The sequence below is a fragment of the Hoplias malabaricus genome, chromosome 8 (genome assembly GCF_029633855.1).
Source record: "Hoplias malabaricus isolate fHopMal1 chromosome 8, fHopMal1.hap1, whole genome shotgun sequence".
Lineage (NCBI taxonomy): Eukaryota > Metazoa > Chordata > Actinopteri > Characiformes > Erythrinidae > Hoplias > Hoplias malabaricus.
Genome location: NC_089807.1, coordinates 13,778,674 through 13,800,907, shown reverse-complemented (window position 1 = coordinate 13,800,907; position 22,234 = coordinate 13,778,674). Strand labels below are relative to the sequence as shown.

Sequence of the window (22,234 nt, the reverse complement as noted above, 5' to 3'; positions counted from 1 at the left end):
GATTCTCTACATAAACTGTTTTAAAGTTCAATAAACATTACTTTGGTAACATGTAACACGCACTCTTAATCGCTGGGACTGTGAATGAATGATCTTTACACATTACTATTACAACTCTGTAGGGCTTTCAACAAAGTAATGACTTCATATTTTATGACTAACATGCTGAAGAAGGTGCATTAACATGCATCTGACGTTCCACAATGAATTAGCAAATTTAGATTCAGGGTGCTGTCTGCCTTTCCACTTAAATGAATGAATTAAAAACAACTGAGCACACTGTCATTTTCTAGACACGTTGTGGCATGTAATATCCAAGTACTTAAAGGTTAGTTTTTAAGGACCGTGTTTGGCAATCACTGCAATACTGCCAGTATCACAAATTGAATGAAGCTAAGTAAAAACCATTTTCATGATTTGTCCAACTGAGACTGTGACCGGTTTCATATTTATTATCTGAGCAACAGGCAACAGCACATTAAAAACTGATCATTCAGTTCCTAAATTACTTTCTAATATACATATATTTTACGTATGTTTATTAACATCGAATGGATCGGTTAAGGGGAAAAAAAAGCTTGGAAAATATTGTGAGTTAACGTTTCTTTCATTGCCCCCAGTGCTTCAAGTGACAGAACATCAACAGAGGTTGACAAATGTCTGCTGCCATGCATGATGCTAGGCACAAGTGGCAAAGAAGAGAATGGAGGAGCTCTGAGATGTTTATCAGACAACAAACAACGCTGATATTTAGGACACGATGTACTTTGTCTTGCTTCTACCAGACAAAACCAGTTTGGCTAGAAAGTGACATGCCAACTTAACATTTCCCAGACACTGAAATTCACCCCACTTGACCCAATCAGTTACAAATGCAGAAATATCTAATCATTTATATTACAGTAATACGTTTCCTATAATAATGCATGCTTTGCCATCTTTGCAATATCAGCAAACAACATAAGCTCTGTTGTTTACAACACTCACTCTCTGGTGTGTGAATGCATTTATATTCAGAAAGATATCTGCAAAATAACAGTCTCTAAAAAAGTACCCCAAGTTCTGAAATAGCACTCATACAGCTATTAATATCTTTACCAGAGGCAGCAGGAAACAAACAAACAAAAAAATAATAATTGCTCAGGAGAGCAACAACACCCCCCCCCTCCCCAAATTAAATAAAAAGGCTTTTAGCTATCATAATGATTTACAAAGTGACGAGTCAAACAGATTTACAGCGACAGCCTGAAAGGAACCCAACACAAATACAATTACAGCTCACGTGACTGCCACTGCCAACCCCACCTCCACTCGCGCAGCCAAAGAATGGGAAGCACTCTTTAGACACAGGCTGGAAGCTTTCTCAATTCCTCTAACAAGAGCCACCGCTGAACAGGGACAGAGACTGCTACTGTGAAAGGCTTGCTTTCAGCCACAGAACCTTGGAACGGCACTGAGTAAATTTGGAAGGTTTACGAAAATCCAGCCACTATCATTACTCAATATCAGTTGAGCTGATGAACCATGGCCAGAAGGCAGTCACGTGTGGTAATTCTTTAGACACCAGCTGCAGCTAACAACACAGGCTACGCTGCCTCATTATAAGGGTCAATTCTCAACAAAACACTGTTATTCCTTTGACTAATAAACAATTTTTATCTTTATATCAAGACAAACAGAACAATTGACCTTGGCGAAAAAAAACACCAACACCTACTTAGAGGTAAATTGCTGTGGAAAAACAACTCATTTGTTGGGCATTTGTTTTTTAAAGCCACAGACAAACTGTGGAAGGTAAAAAAAAAAAATCAGCCAAGCACAGAGTGAGATCGATAACTGAAAAACAGCATCGTGGATTCCTGATGTTTGTCTAGGAAAAGATTTTTGGGATTTTTTTTTGTTTATTGTTGTTTGTCCATTTAGTTTTTATTAGAAGAAGGGTTGCCAAACATGCAGCTTAATTTCCCATTAAAAAAATAAAAAGTAAACACATTTAAGGAAGTTTCAAAGTTTTGTTAAGACATAAGCTTGGCTTCTTTCTTAATTAAGAAGGTAGAGTCTGTCTCTGAAAAACCCACTAGGATATTCTTAAATAAATAAACATGTGCATCAGCTCTCTTTGTTAGGACTGCTTTCATGCTAATTAGTGGTGCTGCAGACACATGAGCAGCAGCCCCTGTGCACTTACACTCCAGCAGCTTTAGTCTTCCCACTTCAACACTAATAAACAAGCACCCTCGCCTGCTGGGGTTGTCAATGGCATTGGCGTGATTCAGGCTCAGGAGTTCGCTCCCTTCCTTGAAAGCAGACCTACATAAATGTTTCTGTGGGTGTTGGCAGCTATTTGGGTGGGAATTCTCTTGCCGAAGAAGCCCTCGAGGCCACTCCGGATTGAGTTTCCTCCATTCCGGCGTTCCAAAGTCAAAAGAATTCCAGACAAAATCAGAAAGACAACCGTGCACATGAAGATGGTTCTAAAGGCTAGGCTAAAGAGCGCTGCCTTCAGTAGCATTCAATTATAGCCTGGAGATGTTCTAGATGGACTGTGAAAAAAGAAAGAAATGGCACTTGGCTTTTGTCCATAACCTGCAATAGCAAGAGGGTAAAGCGTATCCGGCTGTTATTCCTGATCAGGCTGTTTCTCGTCGGATGGCCGCAGTGTAAATTCGAGCTGGCATGTGCCATGCGTCCCTGGTGACCACTTACTGCAGATGCAGAGTCAGGAGCTGTGAGCTGCCCTAAGAACACATGCACCCAACATAGACCACACCACCAAAACAACAGCAACAGCCACCCCCAGTGTTTCAATGCTCAAAACCTCAAAATCCACATCCATTGTCATGCTCGTTTTTTGTGTTTACCTGTAGAAACGCATTTTGTTGCATATAATCTACTACAGTCTTCCCATTAACAACTTGCAACAACTAGCATCTATCATTCTATTGCATACCTAAGACTCTCTGATGCCTTTTCTTTTATTTGGATAAATATATAACTAAGACTGTTCAGCAACTTGGCACGGTAGTGTCGCAGTCACACAGCTCCAGGGACCTGGAGGTTGTGGGTTCAAGTCCCGCTCCGGGTGACTGCCTGTGAGGAGTTTGGTGTGTTCTCCCCGTGTCCGCATGGGTTTCCTCCGGGTGCTCCGGTTTCCTCCCACGGTCCAAAAACACACGTTGGTAGGTGGATTGGTGACTCAAAAGTGTCCATAGGCGTGAGTGAATGTGTGAGTGTGTGTCACACTGTGAGGCAGTGGCGCCCCCTCCAGGGTGAGTTCCTGCCTTGCGACCAGTTATTCCGTATAGGATCTGGACCCACCGCGACCCTGAACTGGATAAGCGGTTACAGACAGTGAATGAATGAATGAAAATTCAGCAACATTTTATGATCCTTTAGAGAGGCATTAGAATGATTACCAACCAAACTGATCTATCAGTGGATAAACAAACCTTCTGTTGTTAATGGATTTAACACTGTAAACATAATGTTTACAGTCTCTAGGTGGGTCTCTGTGCTCTTAAACAAATAATATTTTCTAATGTTTCTCACACAATGTTTCTAATCCATTATAAAGACTAAAGGCAAAAAAGCAATTAGAGAGAATTTGTTGTTCTGACACTGTATTTTCAGAGAGATTTAAAGCAAACTGCTTTTAAACCATAAAGATCTGCTGCTGCTGGTCAGCAGTTAATTAAAAACAGAGACAGTGACAAATGGGCTACTTCTTGAAGATGATATTTGGCAAGAATCACAGTGTATCATTGTTGTAAACACACAATTAGACTAATCCCCTTATTTTTGCTTTGCATAACATGCACTTAAAAGAAATATTAAAGTTGGAAAGTTGGCTAAGTCATATAAAATCTTTTAAAGGAGCCTCTCTGTGACCAGAGTCTAAAGGTATCTTGAATTTTGAAACATCATCGCAGACACTGCCTATGAACGATGTGAGTTTTTAAAATTTCCTGCAGAAATACCAGGGCTAGGCTGTATATGATTAAGAAAAAAAACAATGGACAAAGCCTGGTCCAGCTGTGCATACTGTGAAACTGGGGGAACAATATCTTGGTTTATTTTTCTCGTGTTATATCACATTAGTTCATAATAGAGCAGTGCCATATCGTAACGTTCGCAATAAGATCGTGACCAATTTTAAAACGATAAAAAATCTATATCATGACATTAGTGATATTCTGACTTGTTTACGTCATCTCATCATGTAGTTACCTGTACTATGATATACGTTCTTTACATGAGTCATTTAGACACAGGTGCGGTGGAATTAGACACATTAGCATGGTGGAAAGTGCCGGAAGAATTTGCTCCTAAAAAGGGGAGGTGACTTAAGTGGTGGTTTGGTTACAAAATATCAGATGTATAATAAACCATTGTGTTATGTTAGAAATGCAAGAAGCCTTTATTATAAGGAATATATTTAATTTAATATAATTCATATAAACATATATTATTTTAGGGCCATATCACCCACCCCTATTCCATAATGTGCTTTTCTGAAATTTGGAAATATTGTCAGTAGTTACCCAACATGTACAAACAGCACAATACATGTAGTTGGTCCTGTTTAATTGGAATTGTGCTGTGCCTTTTGTGAAACCCAAAAAAATATATAGAAATAGGATTTATGGTGGTATTGTTAGTACTTTGTCTAGTTCCGTCTAAAAGTACTGTAATAATATATTTTGTCATGTTGGCCACCTCTACCCTGAAAGTGTTATGTTGATTATAATAACACTTCTAATTTAGCAGTCAATTGTATAGATATTAAAACTAATTAAGGTCCTAGGTGCAAACAGCATGTTAATACATTAATAAATGTTATTTGTTTTGCTCATGGATATGTGATAAATTCAGTGGTCAACACTATTGTGCTCGTGCCTCTTAATGATTACTCCAAATGAAATGTGCTGAAGAATTTTAAAGATGGCATAAATATCAATAAATATAAGCCAATTACATCTGTTCGGTTGCCTTTTTAGACAACGAAGTGAATGTGTCTTGACCACATATAGTGTTAACAGTCTGTGGACACTGTCCTAACATAAGTGACCATGTATAACATGGGTATTACTCTGGTACACTTATACCAGAGGCATGCTCTGGTAGAACACGCTTCTGGAAAAGCACTGCTTCAGGCAAACAGCTTGCACACCTGTCTCTGGGATATATATTTGAATATGTATGGTGATTTATGCAGGCTATTGTCAGGTCTCCTCAAAAACACAACAAGTTGCTTTCACTTTGGGAGATAGCACAGCACTCCTCTGCCACAGAGTGACAATCGGGTGTCTGTTTGCAGTTGGAAGACAGTGACAGGCTGCATGCACCCAGATTGGTGCCTCTGAGTGCTTTACGAGAGTACAGAAACCTTACCACGTTGGAACGCCGCCTGTTTCTAAACACATAAAAATTGGTTTTAAAAGGGTGACTAAGCATAGATGTCACTCCTTTCCCATTTGCATGAATAAAAATCGAAAAACTGGGAGATCATAAAATCTATTCCGCATTAGATCGGCCCACGGCTCCACTTCAGCTCGACGAAAAAATGCTTCGCCAGACATTCCATTTTATAATATTTTCACACTGGGGTTCCAAATGTGGCTCTTTATCTGGAAAGCCCAGGCTGAGAAATGAAAAGACATGAGCTTATAAGAGTGTGAAGCAGTCTGGCTGCACTGGCAGGGTGAACGGGAGGGGAGGGCACTGAGTGGGTACCCAAAGCCTGGCTTATGGGGCAGTCATTAAAAGTCAAGGGATCCAGCACTTACCTGGGAAGTGGTGCTTGGAGTTGCATGCCAATTTGAGCTCGGACATACACGCACTTACACGCCTCTGGATTTATCATGCTCTATCTGCTGCAGAGACTGCACTAGGACTCTATGAATGTCTCTCTGTTGCTTACAGCTGTCACCTCATGAGCTCTGCACAGAGGCTCTGATGCATGAAATGCATTTGTGGAGCAAGAGGTGTGTTCCCAGATGAAACTGCCTTTTCTTTTCTGCCTTCATTTTCTGAAGTTAATAACAACTGATTTAAATCTGAAATGAAATGCTGCTTTTATTGTTTCAACTGAAATCCTCTGTTCTGTTTTGCTCTACAGAAGCAACAATTTTATATTGGATGTGGTCTGACTTTCATTTACCAGAATCCATTCGTCATGTTTTTGTGATGCCTTGCAACTGCTTTTCACTCTGCCTTCATTTCACCTCACCTTGCGCAAAATTTCTGCACCAACATGGCAAACGTGTTGTTTCTTTTTAAATTGTGAATCTTCTGAATTTGGACAGGGGACAAAAAACATTCCAAGTAGATTCTCCTTCATTTGCTTTGTCAGAGAAGACGAAAGTAGGAATACCTTGAGGCCACACTGAATGTAATTGTACCTCCCTCACAGTAGGGCTGAAGGAAATCTAGCACCCTGAGACACAGACAGCTCAGACACACTGACAGGGTCCAAGGTTTCCACATGATGGAATACATTGCAATATTTCAATACATCAAATGAATGGAGATGTATGAGTAGCAGTTGGTGCTTTTGTGCACTGCATGAATAAATGCATACAAATGTAACACTTGTTAAAAAACCCAATACTGAGTGCTAATATTTTCACGTTTGAGCAGCCCCTCAGGAAGCACCCTGACTAATTTATGGTGAAATCTTGCAAGATTCCCACCAGAGCTAAAAACACTTTGTCTAATTTTCCCTTAAAATAGAAATCAGTGGACATTATCATTATTAATGTAAAAATAATCCAGAGAAGACAAATGTCAGGAAAAACCTAGTCCTATATGTGTTTGGGCATTTTGGGTGGTTTTAACGTACAAAAATAAGGAAATAAGCTGCCTAAAAAGGTTGATTTAAAGTGTACATAATTCGTATTAGAAGCCCAGTGATATCCAAATTTAAAAAATACTTAGTCTTTTGCATAAGTGTTTAAAGTGTTTTACTCCACTTGAAGTGCAGATAATGAAATGCAGTTCTCTATAGTTCACATTTAGAAGGACCATATCTTTTAAGGTGGAACGAAATGTTTGTAAGTGGCTGAAGTTTAACTTGTCTGTAAGTTTTTATTCACTGTTTGAATTACCACAGAAACTCATTTGTAACTTGAGTTAACTCTGTAGCACTTTTGGCAATGTTTGGCAAAGTTAGTCGTCTCCTGACTTTGGAGATGTTTCCACATTAAGTGATTAAAAACAGCAAATATAAGTCAAAATTACCCACCTATGGAGCAGGAATAGAGCAATATCCCCATCTCAGTCCTCTCTATTGTCTAAAACCCCCAAATACCTCTGTCATGACCAGAGAGAGAGAGAGAGAGAGAGAGTCTAGCATACCTGACAGAGACTATTTTTTTTTTACTCATTTACAGACACTGGGGCTCCATAAACATGTTAAAGCAGTGTGCAAACAGATTGGAGATCTAGCAAATGGTGAGGAAACATCAGAATTTTATAGAAAGTATTTTTTATTATTAATATTATTATTAGGACTGTGAACCTTGCCTTTATGTCCTCCAGAGCTTGTGCCATGGTTGTAACAAAAATGCTGGTTGATTCTTTTGCTGCAGAGAGCGTTTACTGCACCAATTGTTTGGAAAGAAATTAATATTTTAATCATTAATAACATAAGCATGATACCTGATGTGGGCCATCTGAAACAGAACATTCTGAAAGAGAAATGACTCCACTACTATGGCATCATGTATCACAGATAAGTCAAAGCCCTATTTGGATGGTATTCCTTTTACCTGTGGATATGGGGATAATATAATTATTATCAGATTATCCCGGTGAATTTATCCTCGTCTGAACATACGGTTTCAGTCATTTGTCCAAAATGTATGCTCCTGTCAGGAAAGATTCAAGAGCCTTTTACCTACTGTCATTAAACAGTAAAAATACCCCAGGTTATATTAATCATGTGTGAATTGATTTGTGGGGGAATATTCCCTCACATCCTGTGGTAAAGGAATTTTCCGCAGGTTTTCCTGAGAATGGAGGCACATTCATTTAGTGTTGTAACATAAGGCACCAATCAGATGAGTTGTTCAAGCATGTGGCAAACCTCGGGTGTTAAACAACACAACACACTCAAATCCACAAGGTGACCTGAAGGAGTCGAACTTCTGGCAGCTAGAAGTAGGTTTTGTGCCCAATAGCAGCCTATATACGAGTTATGAATGTGTATCTAACTCACTCCAGAGAGTTACAACCTTTACATAGCTTATAAAAGCAGTTGTAAAAATGGTGAGAAGAATTATGAGTGAGTGAAGTTTTCTGCCATGATCCCACCCACTACCTGTTATGAAAGATTAGAAGGTACAGTCACTGAGGGCAAGAAAGTTTTTGTTGGGAGACTTTCCTCAGAACAGTAATGAATACAAATCAAGTAGCGACACCCTGTTTTGTTATTTACACCAAGATTTCTTATTCAGTGAATACCCATCATAAATATTGCTGACATTTTGTGGTACAATGACATTCCCCAGGTCCCTACGTAAAACTTAACCTTGAGTAGCTAATCCACCTACCACCGGAGCACCCAGAGAATACCCACAAAAACACAGGGAGCACACACCAAACGCCACCATACCGCTAATAGAAATAGAGAACCTCAAAATGAACCATATCAAAAACCTAGGTGTTTAAACAAATACTTTTTATATTTATATTTAAATTACAATTTGAAAGTGAAAGTGGCTTACACCAGAAATGAGAGCTAGGAGTTGAAATAGCATATATCTTCAGACTACGGTGGATTACTGATTAATCAAGGCTCTTGCTTAAATAATATGATTAGGGAATGTAATGCAACCAGACAAACATCAGCCTTAATTTGAAACAAGCATGTTTCATAGGCTTATGAATGTTGGAATTACTGCAAACTAAGAGACTGGAACTATTGGCAAGCAATTCAGTTTTACTGACCATTCAGAAATATATTGGAAAAGTTTAACACTCTTAAACACAGCATAAGCAGACAAATTAATGTGTTGCCAATAATAACATGAAGTCTGAGTACATACACAACTGCAAGCAATGAGGAAATTATATGTGGAAGTCTAAAGACTTTAAGAAAGCTAGAAAACATGTAAAAGAACCCTCACTTACCTAAGGAACAAGAAATGAGGAAAATGCTTAGAGCGCCAGGGAGTCGCCTCTAAATCAACTGAATAACACATTTATTGTTTTTACATTTACCAGCTTTAAAACTAAAGCAGATACGCTGAGGTGACCGGAAGTGTTGGCATGCAATATGAGTAAGGACTTTAAAATTCCTCAGTGAAAATATTGCTCTAGTAATAAGTTCTAAGGACACACGGTTCACTAAAATTAATGGCCAATCTGTTCTGGGTCTAGGCCCACAAAAGACTTAGTGACCTGCATTATTTTTCCTTATGCGTATGTTGTATATTTTGCTCAATGGGAGATGGCAAAGTGCAATCAAGGGCAATCTACATTAAGTGCAACACATTCACTAACAGTTATCTGCCTCTGTAAACGAAGGGCTGATCCCAAGCTCTCCTCCCAGAGTTTAGGGCTTCTTTAAGACAGAGTATTTGACAATTCCCTTGAGCATGATCACAACCTCACAGCTGTTTAATAAACAAGTCTGACTAGAGCACCAGGCCAAACAGTTTGACATGGAGAACATAGCTCAGTGAATTAGGACTAATTTTCCATTGTCACAAGAAACAGTTGGAAGACAATGTTTGTTTTACTCATGCTGGATTCATAAGCCGCACAACAGTCAGATTTCAAAGCACAGCGAGCTTTCATCAGTCCCAAAAAAGTGAAGGTAATTACTTGTGATCAAGCAAAATCTTGAGTGCAGGAGGAACATTTTGTCCTCCAATGCCAAGTTTCAAGCACACATATTGTGCCAGAGTGGTTGGGTGTCGTTTATGATTCAGGGTCCTTGCTCTTTTGCTGACAGAAATGGGATACAGTCATTGTGACATCTTCTGCGTTCATTTTTCAAAGAACGTCAAATCAAACATGCATGAGCCTGTGACAGCGTGGGCCTGGAAGTCCCTATCTGAGGGCGAAGCACTTAGAGTGGCACAAGCTAGCTAATGCTTTGCACATCACATCCTAATGCCTCTATGGTCGCATTGTCAGACTGATAGCTGGAGGCAGCCTTCAACAAGCCACTCTTATGGGGACGTGACCTAGAGTAGGAACCCCACCATGGTCTTCCCAGATATGTTTGAATTTAAAGCAACTAAGTAACTCCAGTCTCGCTCATTTTTCATCAACAAGGTCATGAACTATGTACTCTTACAGTGCGTTGAAGAGTTTATGGCCACACAACTGAACTGTGACTTTTGGCACATGAAGAATGTCAGTGTTATAGAAGACTGTGTTGAACAAAGGAGTAACCCTTAAGGGCTAAGGGCATTTATTTTGGATGTGGCGTTTCATTGTGAATTCATTACACTTACAACCAATTTGCAAGCTGCGTTGTCTGGTTCACATCTAAATTTCTGCCTTTTATCTCACTTTTACGCGAATTCAAAGCATACTAGAAACAGATAAAATAGAACTTTTGAAGAAAAAGACAAAATCTGTGCAGTTGGATAGAATTTTGCCAGTTTTCAATGACTTCACAATAATTCACTATCAATATATTGCAATATATAATGTTTCAATAACAATTATATGATTTTATAGGATAAGATATTTTCAGTATTTCAATATACATCATTTACAGCATCTGTCTCTGACTAATTATAAAGTTAGTTTAAATATACTGACAAAGCCAAGAGGTTTATGTGTGATGGTCTTGTTTTTATTGTATATGGATATTGATATTGTATCGACTGAAACTAAGAAATATACTTTGATATTAATTTTGGCCACATCGTCTACCCCTACAAGCAAGAATTAGTAATAACAACCTACATCATGCTTTTTAAAGCTAGAGATAACAACTAATATCTAAAGGTTAAAGCTCTGTTTTCTTAACACTGTTTAATACTCATCATGATCAATTCTGCAAGTCACCTAGAAAATAATCACCAGGTCAAGGAGTGCTGCTGATTTTACATGTGGGAATAAACAAACAGTGCTATGCAGCTCCATAGTGGGGCACGTGGCATGGACACAAAGCCTGACTTTATGTTTGAGAGTGGGTGTGTGCAGCTGGTGACGAGAAGGCTGAGATGAATAAACGTGGGCCAACTATTTCACAACTACTCACAATAGTGCACTAACAGTTAAATGTCAACCTGTCAAAACACTGATTAGTGTTTAGCTGCTTTTAAACAGGTCTCTTACTGCGACTACATTATTAATACAGGCAACACATAGAAAAACATCAAAGGAATACTTAGCATGAGATGAAGAATTAGACTTGCTTTACACAACTGGTTAGTACGAACTTTAGCTCTCATATCAAACCAGCATGCTTTAAATTTGTATCCAAAATGTATTTATTTTTAATCATGAATTTACATTTTTACAGCATTTACAATCTTTATGGCACAAATCTAGTACCTGTTGATTAGGCAATAATTATGAAATTACTAATCAATACCTAAGCATGTAATACAGCCTTTAAGCTAGACAACCACCTAGAAGCTCATTATATAAATAAATGGCCACTGTAAACAGATTCATTGAAGTCTATGTAGCACTATTCCTTATAGACCAATACATTCGCTGAGCTGTCTTTAGTAGGTGTCCAAAGCAATGTTCAAATAATGACACACCTAGTTATTCCTTTAAACTCTTGCTTGATAGCATAAGCACAGCCAGGTCTGTGAAACGAAAGTTTGTTCTTTCAGCTCATGTCCAAACACTTTCTCTAAACACACACATTCCTGGTGTCCTTTACAGCATGCTGCATGCTCTCTTTGCCCTTACATGAGAAAGGCACGACCAGGGCAGCAGTGCTCCTGCCCCCTTGGTAAAACTGATCCTCGACCTGGGGCCCCAGTCTGGAGTAGTGAGTAAAATAAACTCCTCTCCCAGACACATTCTCTATTCCTGACTCAAGCAAATTAAGCTACTGACATGAGGACATCACTTTGCCTAGCAGTTTTGAAATACAAGCTGATGGAGAGAGCTTGACAAAGGTTTGAAAGGTGTGTGGCATTCGAAAAACATTTTCTTTGCCTATAGGGAACAGTTCACATATATTTATTACTTAATTATAATTTGTTCACCTGTGTTACACGATTGATACAGATTACTTCTCAAGTAAAACGATTCGGGTTAAAGTACTATACTTCACTCATGTCGAACTAATTTGTATATATATATATATATTATTATTTTATATATATATAATCTTTCACTTTTGTACTAAAGGCAGTTAACTCTGAAGTAAAAGGAAGCTTTTACATTATCATTATCCACATAGCTGTGTAAACACTGCCTGACATTATACAGAGTTAAGAAGTAGCCAAACATTTGTCATTACATGGTAAAAAAAAGTGCAAAGACCAATGAAAGCATATATTACATATTTCCTAGAGTGAAACAGCACTGAAAGAACCAAAACCATTTCTCTCTGAACGTGTAAACTTTTCCAAACGGTAAATGGGTTCAAGACCAGGGAATAGCAGTTACTTCTCTGTACGTTACTATGTTATTACTAGAAACACTACGAATCAAAAGCTCGTTTTAAAAGCTGACGAGTGTTTTAATACTTGGGTCACTAGGTCTAGCCCTCGTTTCAATGTTAAAAATCTGAAGTTGTTTGAGGCTAACACCAGTAGCCCTGGTCTTGCCCTCGTCTTGCGGTGGTGGAAGTCATGTTCCTCTCGTCTCTGCGAATCACACTAACGAAGGAGGAAGGGCCGTTTGGTTATTTTTGCACTTAGCATTTACCCCCTCGGTCTGGCTGTTATTTCTCCAACTGGTAAAGATATTGAGTTATCGAAGTGCAACCTGGACTCGGTCCTGTTCCTCGGCCAGGAGAACGGTCCTCCGCGGTGGAGAGCTGCTCTCAAAGCCGAGACTGTCCGCTCCTCTCCCCGCGGAATCTCCGAGCCACGGAGCGGGCTCCTGCTGCAGCTCGACTGCACACAAACGCACATTTCCCCCGTTCGCGGCTTTACAAGAGCTCCCTTACAAGTTAGATAGAGTTGCAGACAGCTAACTTCGCGTGAAGAGAAGCGTGGAGTGTTTTATCGAGAGGTTTTTTTGTCCCAACGTATCAACAGCTCTTCAAAATCCCAAATAAAACCAGCCCAAAAAACATTGAGTGAACGGAACAATGAACACCGCACCGCCACCAAACGTGCTCGAGATGTGGAGGAGAGCGTGAATAACACCGTTCAACGGCGCATGGAGGAAAAGCCAAATTCCGCGTTCTTCAAAACAGTATCCAGAAAAAACAGCAAAACAAACCACACACACACACACATCCTCAACCGCGGGCTGAGGGTCGTTTTACCTCTCAAACACACCGCGCCGTGTAAAGTCCAAGGTGAAGAGCGAGAAGCTCCCGCTTTTTAATCCGAGCTCAACAAACACGAGCCCGGATCCCTCGCTGCTCCGCGGCTTCTTTAAGTGACTGCTGCTGCTCCATTGTTAGCCGAGGTCGGAGCTAGCGCTCAGCTACAAAACACGCTCAATGCAAAGAGCACACACTCACACACACAAAGCTCTCCAGCTCCATGAGGTGGGAAAAGGGATTCGGAACTTACTTTCAGATCCAGTCAAATCTCGGCGCCGGAGACTTAATATCCTCCCGCGTAGTGTTTTTGTCCTTTACACTTCACAAACACTGAGTGCTGAGGGGAAAAGGCGCACAGCGCTTGGCCGGAGTGTGACTGCCTGAATCAACTAACGTAGTGCACGGCAAGTTGAAGTGTCAAATTACATCGGCTATTCTATTACCACAGAGCCATGCTGCCGGCTGCTGACAAAATGTGTCCCAGAGTCGAGCAGCAAACAAACACCAGGCTCGGCCACCGGAGCGGATCCACACCACGGTTTACCAGCGTTTATGGCTCCATTTAAGGCTCCTTCTAGGATCCCTTTTGTTTTACTAAAATTAATTCGACGCGATAACAATGTCAGTCTTCAGTGGCTTTTTAATGTAGCCTAATCACGTTACGCTGTAAACCTGCATTATATACTGAAACCGATTTTAGAGTGGAAGGATTATAATAATCAATTATCTATGGGTGTGTGTTCACGTTGGCCTCAAACAGAAAATAAGTGTGTTAAGTGTATTAGGCTGTTCAAATACATTTGATCATGTTATAAATTGTTCAGTAGATAAATAGATATTTATATATTTTTAATTTGGAAGATATTTCGGACGTGTCACTGTGTTTGACATGTGTCTGAATTGTAAAAAAAAATGATTGATTATTTTATTATTTGTTAAGAACTATCCTAAAAAAAGAAACTTGTCTTACTACACAAAAAAAAGCAGTTACTAAGATGGTAATTACTATATGAGGCTGTGCACACCAACAGATTGCTATTCACAGTGACACATTTTATCTTGTCACACACGCGCGCGCGCGCGCACACACATTCACGATCGCATTCGCAGCAAATCCCGTCTGCCCTGCTTTCCGTGAGCGCGCGCAGATGGAGGGAATGCCTCGCTCCGGATTTTGCGAGTGGCCGCGCGCGCTCAGGCTCTGAATAACAAAGACATGTTGGAGAGAGCAGCAGCGGCCTGGCGGTGACGTCAGGGAACAATGAGACACACAAACCTCCTCCTCCTCCTCCTCCTGCTCCTCCTCTTCTCCACAAGCCTCTTCCTACTGCTCCCCTACGTCCTCCTCCTGCTCCTCCTCTTCTCCACAAGTCTCTTGCTACTGCTCTCCTACGTCCTCCTCATCCTCCTCCTACTGCCCCTCCTCCTCCTCCTCCTCCTGCTCCTCCTTTTCTCCACAAGCTTCTTCATAGTCCTCTTCCTTCTGCTCCTTCCCACAAGCTACTTCCTTCTGCTCCTCCTCATCCTCCTTGTGCTACCGCCCCTGCTCCTTCCCTTGCTCCTCCCCCTCTTCTCCACAAGCTTCTTCCTTCTGCTCCTCCACATCTCGCTCGTACTGGTTCTGCTACTGCTTCTGATCCTATTCTTTCTCCTCCACCTGTTCTCCGGTGTCCTCCTCATCTTCATCCTTCAAATCTATTCCTACTCCTCAATATCTTTCTCCTTTCCATTTTATTCATGTTCTCCTCCTCCTTTATGGTCTCTGATCCTTTCACCTCCTGATTCTCATTCTGGTCCTACTCTCCTTTCTCCTCCTTCATTCTTCTATCTGCCCCCATGTTTTTACCTCACCCTCCTTTTCTTGTTGTACCTCCTTCTCCTGTTGCTCCTCCTACTTATCCTGTCTCCAAGCCAGCCTTCGACTCCTTCTCCTGCTCCTCTTTTCTCCTCACCCCATCAACACCCTTCTCCTCTCCTGTCATGCATTCTCCTCCTCATTCACCTCCTTCTCCTCTTGCTCCTCTACAAACTCATCCACCTCTTTGTCCTCTCTACAAGTTTCATCCTCCAGCTCCTCCACATCCTTTTTCTCTGCCTTGTCCTGTCCCTCTCTTCTTACTCATTTCTTCTCTCCACAAGTTTCTTCAACCTAATAAAACAGCAAATGAACGAGCATAAAAGTATTATAACACTTAATTAATACAGAATATCAATAAGGTGCAATGGGACATGCAGGTTATATGCACTAAATAATAAAGGTTAATTATTCAATTTGGAGTAAACTACTTTCCTAAAGTGTCTGCCGTACTACACTCCAAAATACCTAAATCTAGCCTCCACTCGTCCTAGTCTATTAAAGTTAAAAGAGCAAATCTGGCTTTGTATATTTATGAGGGTTTAACCTCAATTTCTCTGGCTTCCCTTTCTCGCTGTATTTCTTCAGGATCCGCCCAGTGCATTCCCAAAAAAAAAAAACATTAGCAGTATCTTCTGAACAGTGTCCTTAGCTTTTCCACTGCAAGGCTTTTGACACTAATGCATAGGGCATTTTCTCTGAGCACTCTGTCTCAAGGACACTAGCTCCTGTACAGTTATCTAAGTTGGCAGGGATAAATCTGGCAGATGACATCATTGGTCTCAGGCACTCATTCATTTTTATTTCTGTCCTGTTCTTAGAAGATGGTGATGTTCCAAATGACAAGAGAGAGGTGCTATGGTCAATGTCAAAGCACTGCTTTATCAGATCCATATTTTTTCCCCTTCACATGGCTTGAATATACTATCAGATTTGTTTTATTATGTTTGCTGTCAAATGATATAAATTAGCAAATTCTTCTGTGCAACATCACTGCAATGTAATCTTCAAAGTCATAAAACATATCCTGAATTTCTAAATGTTTGAATTTGTGCAGACAAAGACTTGTGCTTGAGGTTTCCAAAGAGGGCATGCCCATGTAACATCAGTATCAAAGCATAGCTTTGGTTATGGTGAGTTACCCAGCCGCCATTGTCATATACCTTTTAGGCCGCTCATTATATCCTGCGCTATGGACCATTAATCATGGTTTTGTGAAGTCGCTGAAAGTCGCCAGGGTTCATCATGTCTGGAGGAAAGAAAACACAAGCAGTCAATGAACAGCACACTTCAGTTCAAAGCCAGTTGTTGTGTGAACTCCTGGTGTTCATGGGTAAGCCCTCAACTCCTGCGTTCTGAAACAATATGGCCAGATGGCTGCCAAGAAGATGGATGGACTATAGGTGGAGAGACTTCAGCTTGACTGAATCGCTGTATAATTTTATACATATACACAGATGTGAGGACCGGGTTTGGAACTTAATGTTCTGATTTTATGCTTTAGTAAATGCATAAATGCAGTGCATCAACTGATGAAGAATAATTAACCCGTTATTACTGGGACTAAATTGTAATGTTTATTATATATTGCTGATTTATTTCACAAACAGTACTTTGCAAATTCACATTCAGCTTTTTCATTTCAAGTCAGAACAGCCATTTATTACAATTTATTCATTTTTGAACTTGAGGGGGAAAGGCAGAAAACATAAACAGAATGCTATATTGAAATTAATTCATTCATTAATTCATTCACTCCTCTTCTGTAACCGCTTCATCCTGATCAGGTTGGTGCTGGCTCCAGAGCCTTAGAAATTTCAACAACTACAATATCATTATTTGTGAATTTAGTTTATCCACCGTTTGCGTGTAGCACAGCTTATTTTTTGGCAGGAAATGCACTTTCATTTTCTCACTGACATAATTTCTTGTATGAACCTCCAAATTTCAGTCTTAGAAGCTGGATACATTTTGTGCTATTCATTATCTCAGTAATCCCAGTAACATAATTGCAATCATCAGTCTGTAAAACTTTACTCTACATCTCAGATATCCAGTTATGGTGCCAATTTCCTTCTTTTTGAATTCCATTTTCTCAGTAACAGATTCATTATGGCTACACATCCTTTCAGATCCATGATCCTGAGTATGTTCTCACTGTGGACAATCCGATTATCTCTTTATAGCTAAAGGTAGCTTTTAATCATATTTTGTACTTCATTTTAGGAAACTCTGGTGTTGTTGTGTTATTTTCAATTCGCCGGTCTTTCTTTATATAAATATGTTTTTTTATATATATATTTACTTTCAAAAATGTAATTCATTAATTTATCCTATGTAAAAGCCTCATCCAAGACAGGAATACAGCCTGGACATCAGTCCATCACAGGCTCACATGAAGGAGAGATTTGCACAGCCAATCCACCTACCAGCCCCTTCCAGGGAGGAAACCCACGCAAACACGGGGTGAACACACCCAACTCCTCACAGACAGTGACCTGAGACAGGTCTCGAACCCACAACCCCAGGACCCCGGAGCTGTGTGACAGTGACACTATCTGTTGCACCACCGCGCTGAACTTACATTTGTGAATCTCTCTGAAGGGCAACACTCTCAGTGAGATCTTAGGGAGCAGCATATGAAGGAGGACACAGCTAAAACTCACTGGATTTAAGAGTGGAAGTATGGAAGAGTTAAAGTGGCAGTAGTGTGCACATGAGTGGGGAGCGAATGATTTGTTATTATAATACATTTCTGAATATCTTGCTGAATTTTCTTTTTTAATTTGAGAACTTGTACCTAATGATTATGTCAGCTGTAATTTCTTTTTATGTCTAATGACAGTGCTATATGAGTTTTTTTCCCCTCATGTCCGCGTTCGACTTTTAAAAAGTCATTTGTATAGGCAATGTATTCAGGTTACATGTTGAGGTGCATCTCAGCCCAGGGTGAGTTGAACCAGACCACTACAGTGTACCTCAGCTCAGCTAATTCCCTGACAATCACAGGGGAAATGATTGATGCTGCTGGGGCTTCAATGCTACATGATGGAAGGAGAGTTTCAGTTCTGCTGACATAAGCTTTCACACACAGAGCGAGCTTTCACAGATTATTTACAGCTCCTATCTGCTTTACACAGTACACTATCGTCCTCGCAGGCCTCCGGTGAGGAAATATGGGCTCCTGTGCCAAACTGCCATTAACACAGTAGGGAGACGAAGATATTATGAAAATGTTTAACAATACAACACCGAAAATGCAGATAAAGGGGCAAAATGAGTGGGCACTGGTGAGGTGATACAGTAGTGTACAAAGATTAGGCCCCCGCAGAAAGGCAGAGGTGCGCAATGTATTTGACAACAAGACACAAGAGAAATCCGTTTAAGTACACTATTGATCCTCTTTGGAGCAGAGCCCAGCCACAGAAAGTAGAGGCAGGAGACAGAGAGAGAGAGAGAGAGAGAGAGAGAGAGAGAGAGACAGATAGACAGAGATGCATCTGACCAACTATTTGCAGGAGTTGTGCAAGAGGAACTGTGGTGGAGTCTCTCTCTCTCTCTCTCTCTCTCTCTCTCTCTCTCTCTCTCTCTCTCTTTTATTTCAGTGAAAAATGTGAGCGGTAGTAGATAAAGCAGACAGCCTGTACCCCATGCTGACTGGCTCGGCTGGCTTTGGAGAGGGTAGAGGCAATCAATGTGTGCTCACAATAGAGCAAGAGCATTGAGAGAGCTAACTGCTCCCTCAGGCCATGCACGAAGGAGGGTAAAGGGGGAGGGAGCTCTAGCAAAGGAGGGGGGGTTTGCTGTAAAGACAGAGAGTGAGTTAAGGTTCATTTCGAACTTCTTAATGAAGAACTACGGGTGGAGGTTATTTATTTTCCCCTCCTGTTCCCTAACTAAGAGTAGATTAAGCACAGCCACATCTCTCAGCTGATTTTTCTGATGAGTCACAAGTGATAGTGTTTCCTACTACAGTGACATGACTGCAGCTTCAGTTACAAATCTATGAGATTTATCACATGGGAAAATGCAAGGTACACAACAAAAGCATACATTATAAATAACAGAGAACAATTAATGTGGTTCATTATAAACAGTGCTTCCTGTTATTAATGCATGGAATGCCATTCACCACATACCTGATCAAGAAGCTAGAAAGTATTACCCAGGGTAATGGTTATAGTCACCTGCTCCTGTTTGTCTTTGGTTGTCTCCATTGAACGAATCAACACATCTTCACCGCCTCTGAAAGAGCACGATGTAAACAGCTTATAGCCGGGGAAAAAAAGAGTAATCTAAAATTTGTAAGACAAGCATTTCAAACCTTCTCAGTGAGACACAAAAATGCATAAGGCATGGCTTGCAATAATCTAAAAGGATATTCTGTACTGGCATGACACTGAAGATGTCTTCTTTTATTTAGAATGACAATAATCAAATTATTGCTTAGCTGCAGTAAACAGGTTTGCATTGATCTACACAGCCTTTTAAATCTGTCAGGCCTCCACTCAGGGATTTTGCTAATCTGTCAGATTTTTTGCTGGGAACATGATTTCCAACTGGCCTTTGATGTTTCATTAGGAAAAAAAAAGAGAAAGAATTTGGTAAAAAAACAACTGAATGCATAATCATATTGTGTGATTTTCACTCATTATCTCTTATGCAAGTGAACAGAAGGAAATGAAGCAGAGTCACACTGGTATTTTTAACAACGGTGTTTGTTAGATATCCGTTTAAGAGGCAAATCCGACTTGTTGGCTACTTCACTTACTGAGGGCTAAGCCGCAAAACCATTATTGCGGCCTCCTGCAAATCTAGCAGCAGAAAACAGGATATCACAGAAAGGCCTGAAAGAAAGAATATCAAAAGACAAGATCATATCAAACACTGCAGCAACAAGAGATAAGACCAAACCTAAAAAAAACAAGTAAAAGCGAATCTGTTTCTAGTGCTCGTGTTATCCCCATTACATAATATTCACATGCATTCATGAATACTCTCATTTGTTATGGCTGAGAAATAGCAGCAGCGCCGAGGGACTGAATCTATGAAATAAATAAAGCCCTTGTCTAAGAATGACCAGCATTTTCTCAGAGCCTTTAGAAGTGGATCATATTACGGGAGAGCTGACATGAGCAGACAGGTTGAGACGGAGAATACCTTTCTGTATATGACATCATGTTGTTAGCGTGACTCCAGCAGACAATTATGCCTTAGTTTAGGGCTCATTTTTTGAATATGCGCTTTGTAACTATATAAACATGTGAAAAATTACATACAGATCGGACTATATTCTAGAATTACACTTAATCCTTCAACTCTTACTCACGGCAAAAAAATCAGACAGAAGTGGAAATGAATAAGAACCCTTTTATAAGAACTGGACTGATCTGGCCAAGCCGTTTACTTGTAAAGTTAATATTCTACAGGTTTATTGGGCCAATGCACGTTAAAAGACAGCATGTACATCATGAGGCCTTCAAGACAAGAGCCGCTTGCTCGACTTTCCTGAGTCCAGGCATGTTTCACCAGCACAACAAGTGGGCGCTTCAATTGGGCAATTAGTGTACAAGTGGCATGAAAACATGCTAATGAAGTTAATCCTTCAAAGGAGTGATGGCTCTCAGGCTCTGATGATTCAATGACAGCGATGCTAATGCCTCCCGCCAACCAGGCTGGGGGAGAGGGGGTGCACAATAGGCTGTTACGCAGCCTCTGAGATTGTGTCATTGTGTGGGATGAAATTAACTCGAGCTCAGTTGCTAGCGAGGGTGGTCTTCCCTCTGTGTTGAGCGCTACATGAAAGACAGGGCTGCCTCCAAGATCTTACACCATCATAAAAGATAAGCAGTGTGAAGGCTCAAAGAGATGACTGAGAGATGGTCTGAATGTATTGCCGTTGTTCATTTGATTTCCTGCATAGCCTGAAATATGTGTCTGAGTACGAATCTCTTCATTGTGGTTGACCTTTTTTGAAACGAGGCATTATTCCCCACATCATAAGCACATTCTGATACAATTTATTTGTTTAGCACAATATCTTCAGTCAAATAGTTCCACAGCAAAATAAATCAACAGCGACAATGATTGCTCTCATCCTCCCAGGCTTTATTACAGGAACCAGGTCTTTGTTATTGTAGAGATGAGTGTCTGCCATTTGAAATTCATGGTCACTTTATTTTGAGCTGGATTTGCATGGTGATCAAGTAATGTGCTTTAGATGAAAAGAGGGTGCCTCGAGTGTTACATGTACTTAATGCCACTGTAATGAACTGTAAGTGTGTGTATCTGCTGTTGAGACCAATCCAGTCTAATGGCTCACTTAGTGAGTTTTATCTCCTGACCTCATGTTTTACCCTTGGGCCTTTCCCTCTCCCTCCAGGGCCATGGCATTTGGGAGCTTGCCCTGATACTCCAGAGAAGACTGACATCTGCTGGCTGAGCACCAGTAAAAGAAGCAGAGCATCGCAGTGGGGGCATCACCCAGCCTCCACTCCGTTGAAGGTTGAAGCTCGGGTGTCTCTTCTTGGACATGACAAGCAGGTTACAAAGTATGTCTGTGACACAAGTAAGAGCACAGTTAACACCTATAGTTTAAATCCATCAAACTCACATATCAATATGCACTCTGCCAAACACATGCACCAGAAATAATCAGTTTGCATCAGATATTTGTATTGATACAATTCAATAAACAGGCTGCTTCCATGACTTTGTAATCTAATCTTGATTAATTGTCAATTAAATACTGCAAAAACCTTTATAATATAATGATAGAGTTCACAAATCAGTTAATAGTGAATATCATTTAATGGAAATATTCCTGTAGCCCTGTAGTCCATTAACATGTTATTCATTAAAATGTTTGAAGCGTCATTTTAATTGATTCAAAAATATTAACACACTATGTGGAATTTCTCATTTATATTAGATTTAGGGTTAGGTTTAGG

The 22,234-nt window shown here is 40.3% G+C and overlaps 1 protein-coding gene across 4 annotated transcripts in view; it reads right to left on the bottom strand.

Moving 5' to 3' along the window:
* The window catches only part of zmiz1a (zinc finger, MIZ-type containing 1a), a 144,420-nt gene extending 130,582 nt beyond the window's left edge, over positions 1-13,838 (bottom strand). For all 4 annotated transcript variants that reach the window (XM_066678777.1, XM_066678778.1, XM_066678779.1 and 1 more), the window contains exon 1: positions 13,680-13,838. The gene's annotated coding sequence lies outside the window, so the exon portion shown is untranslated. The remainder of the gene's footprint in view (positions 1-13,679) is intronic.
* Between the last annotated feature and the right edge of the window lie 8,396 nt (positions 13,839-22,234).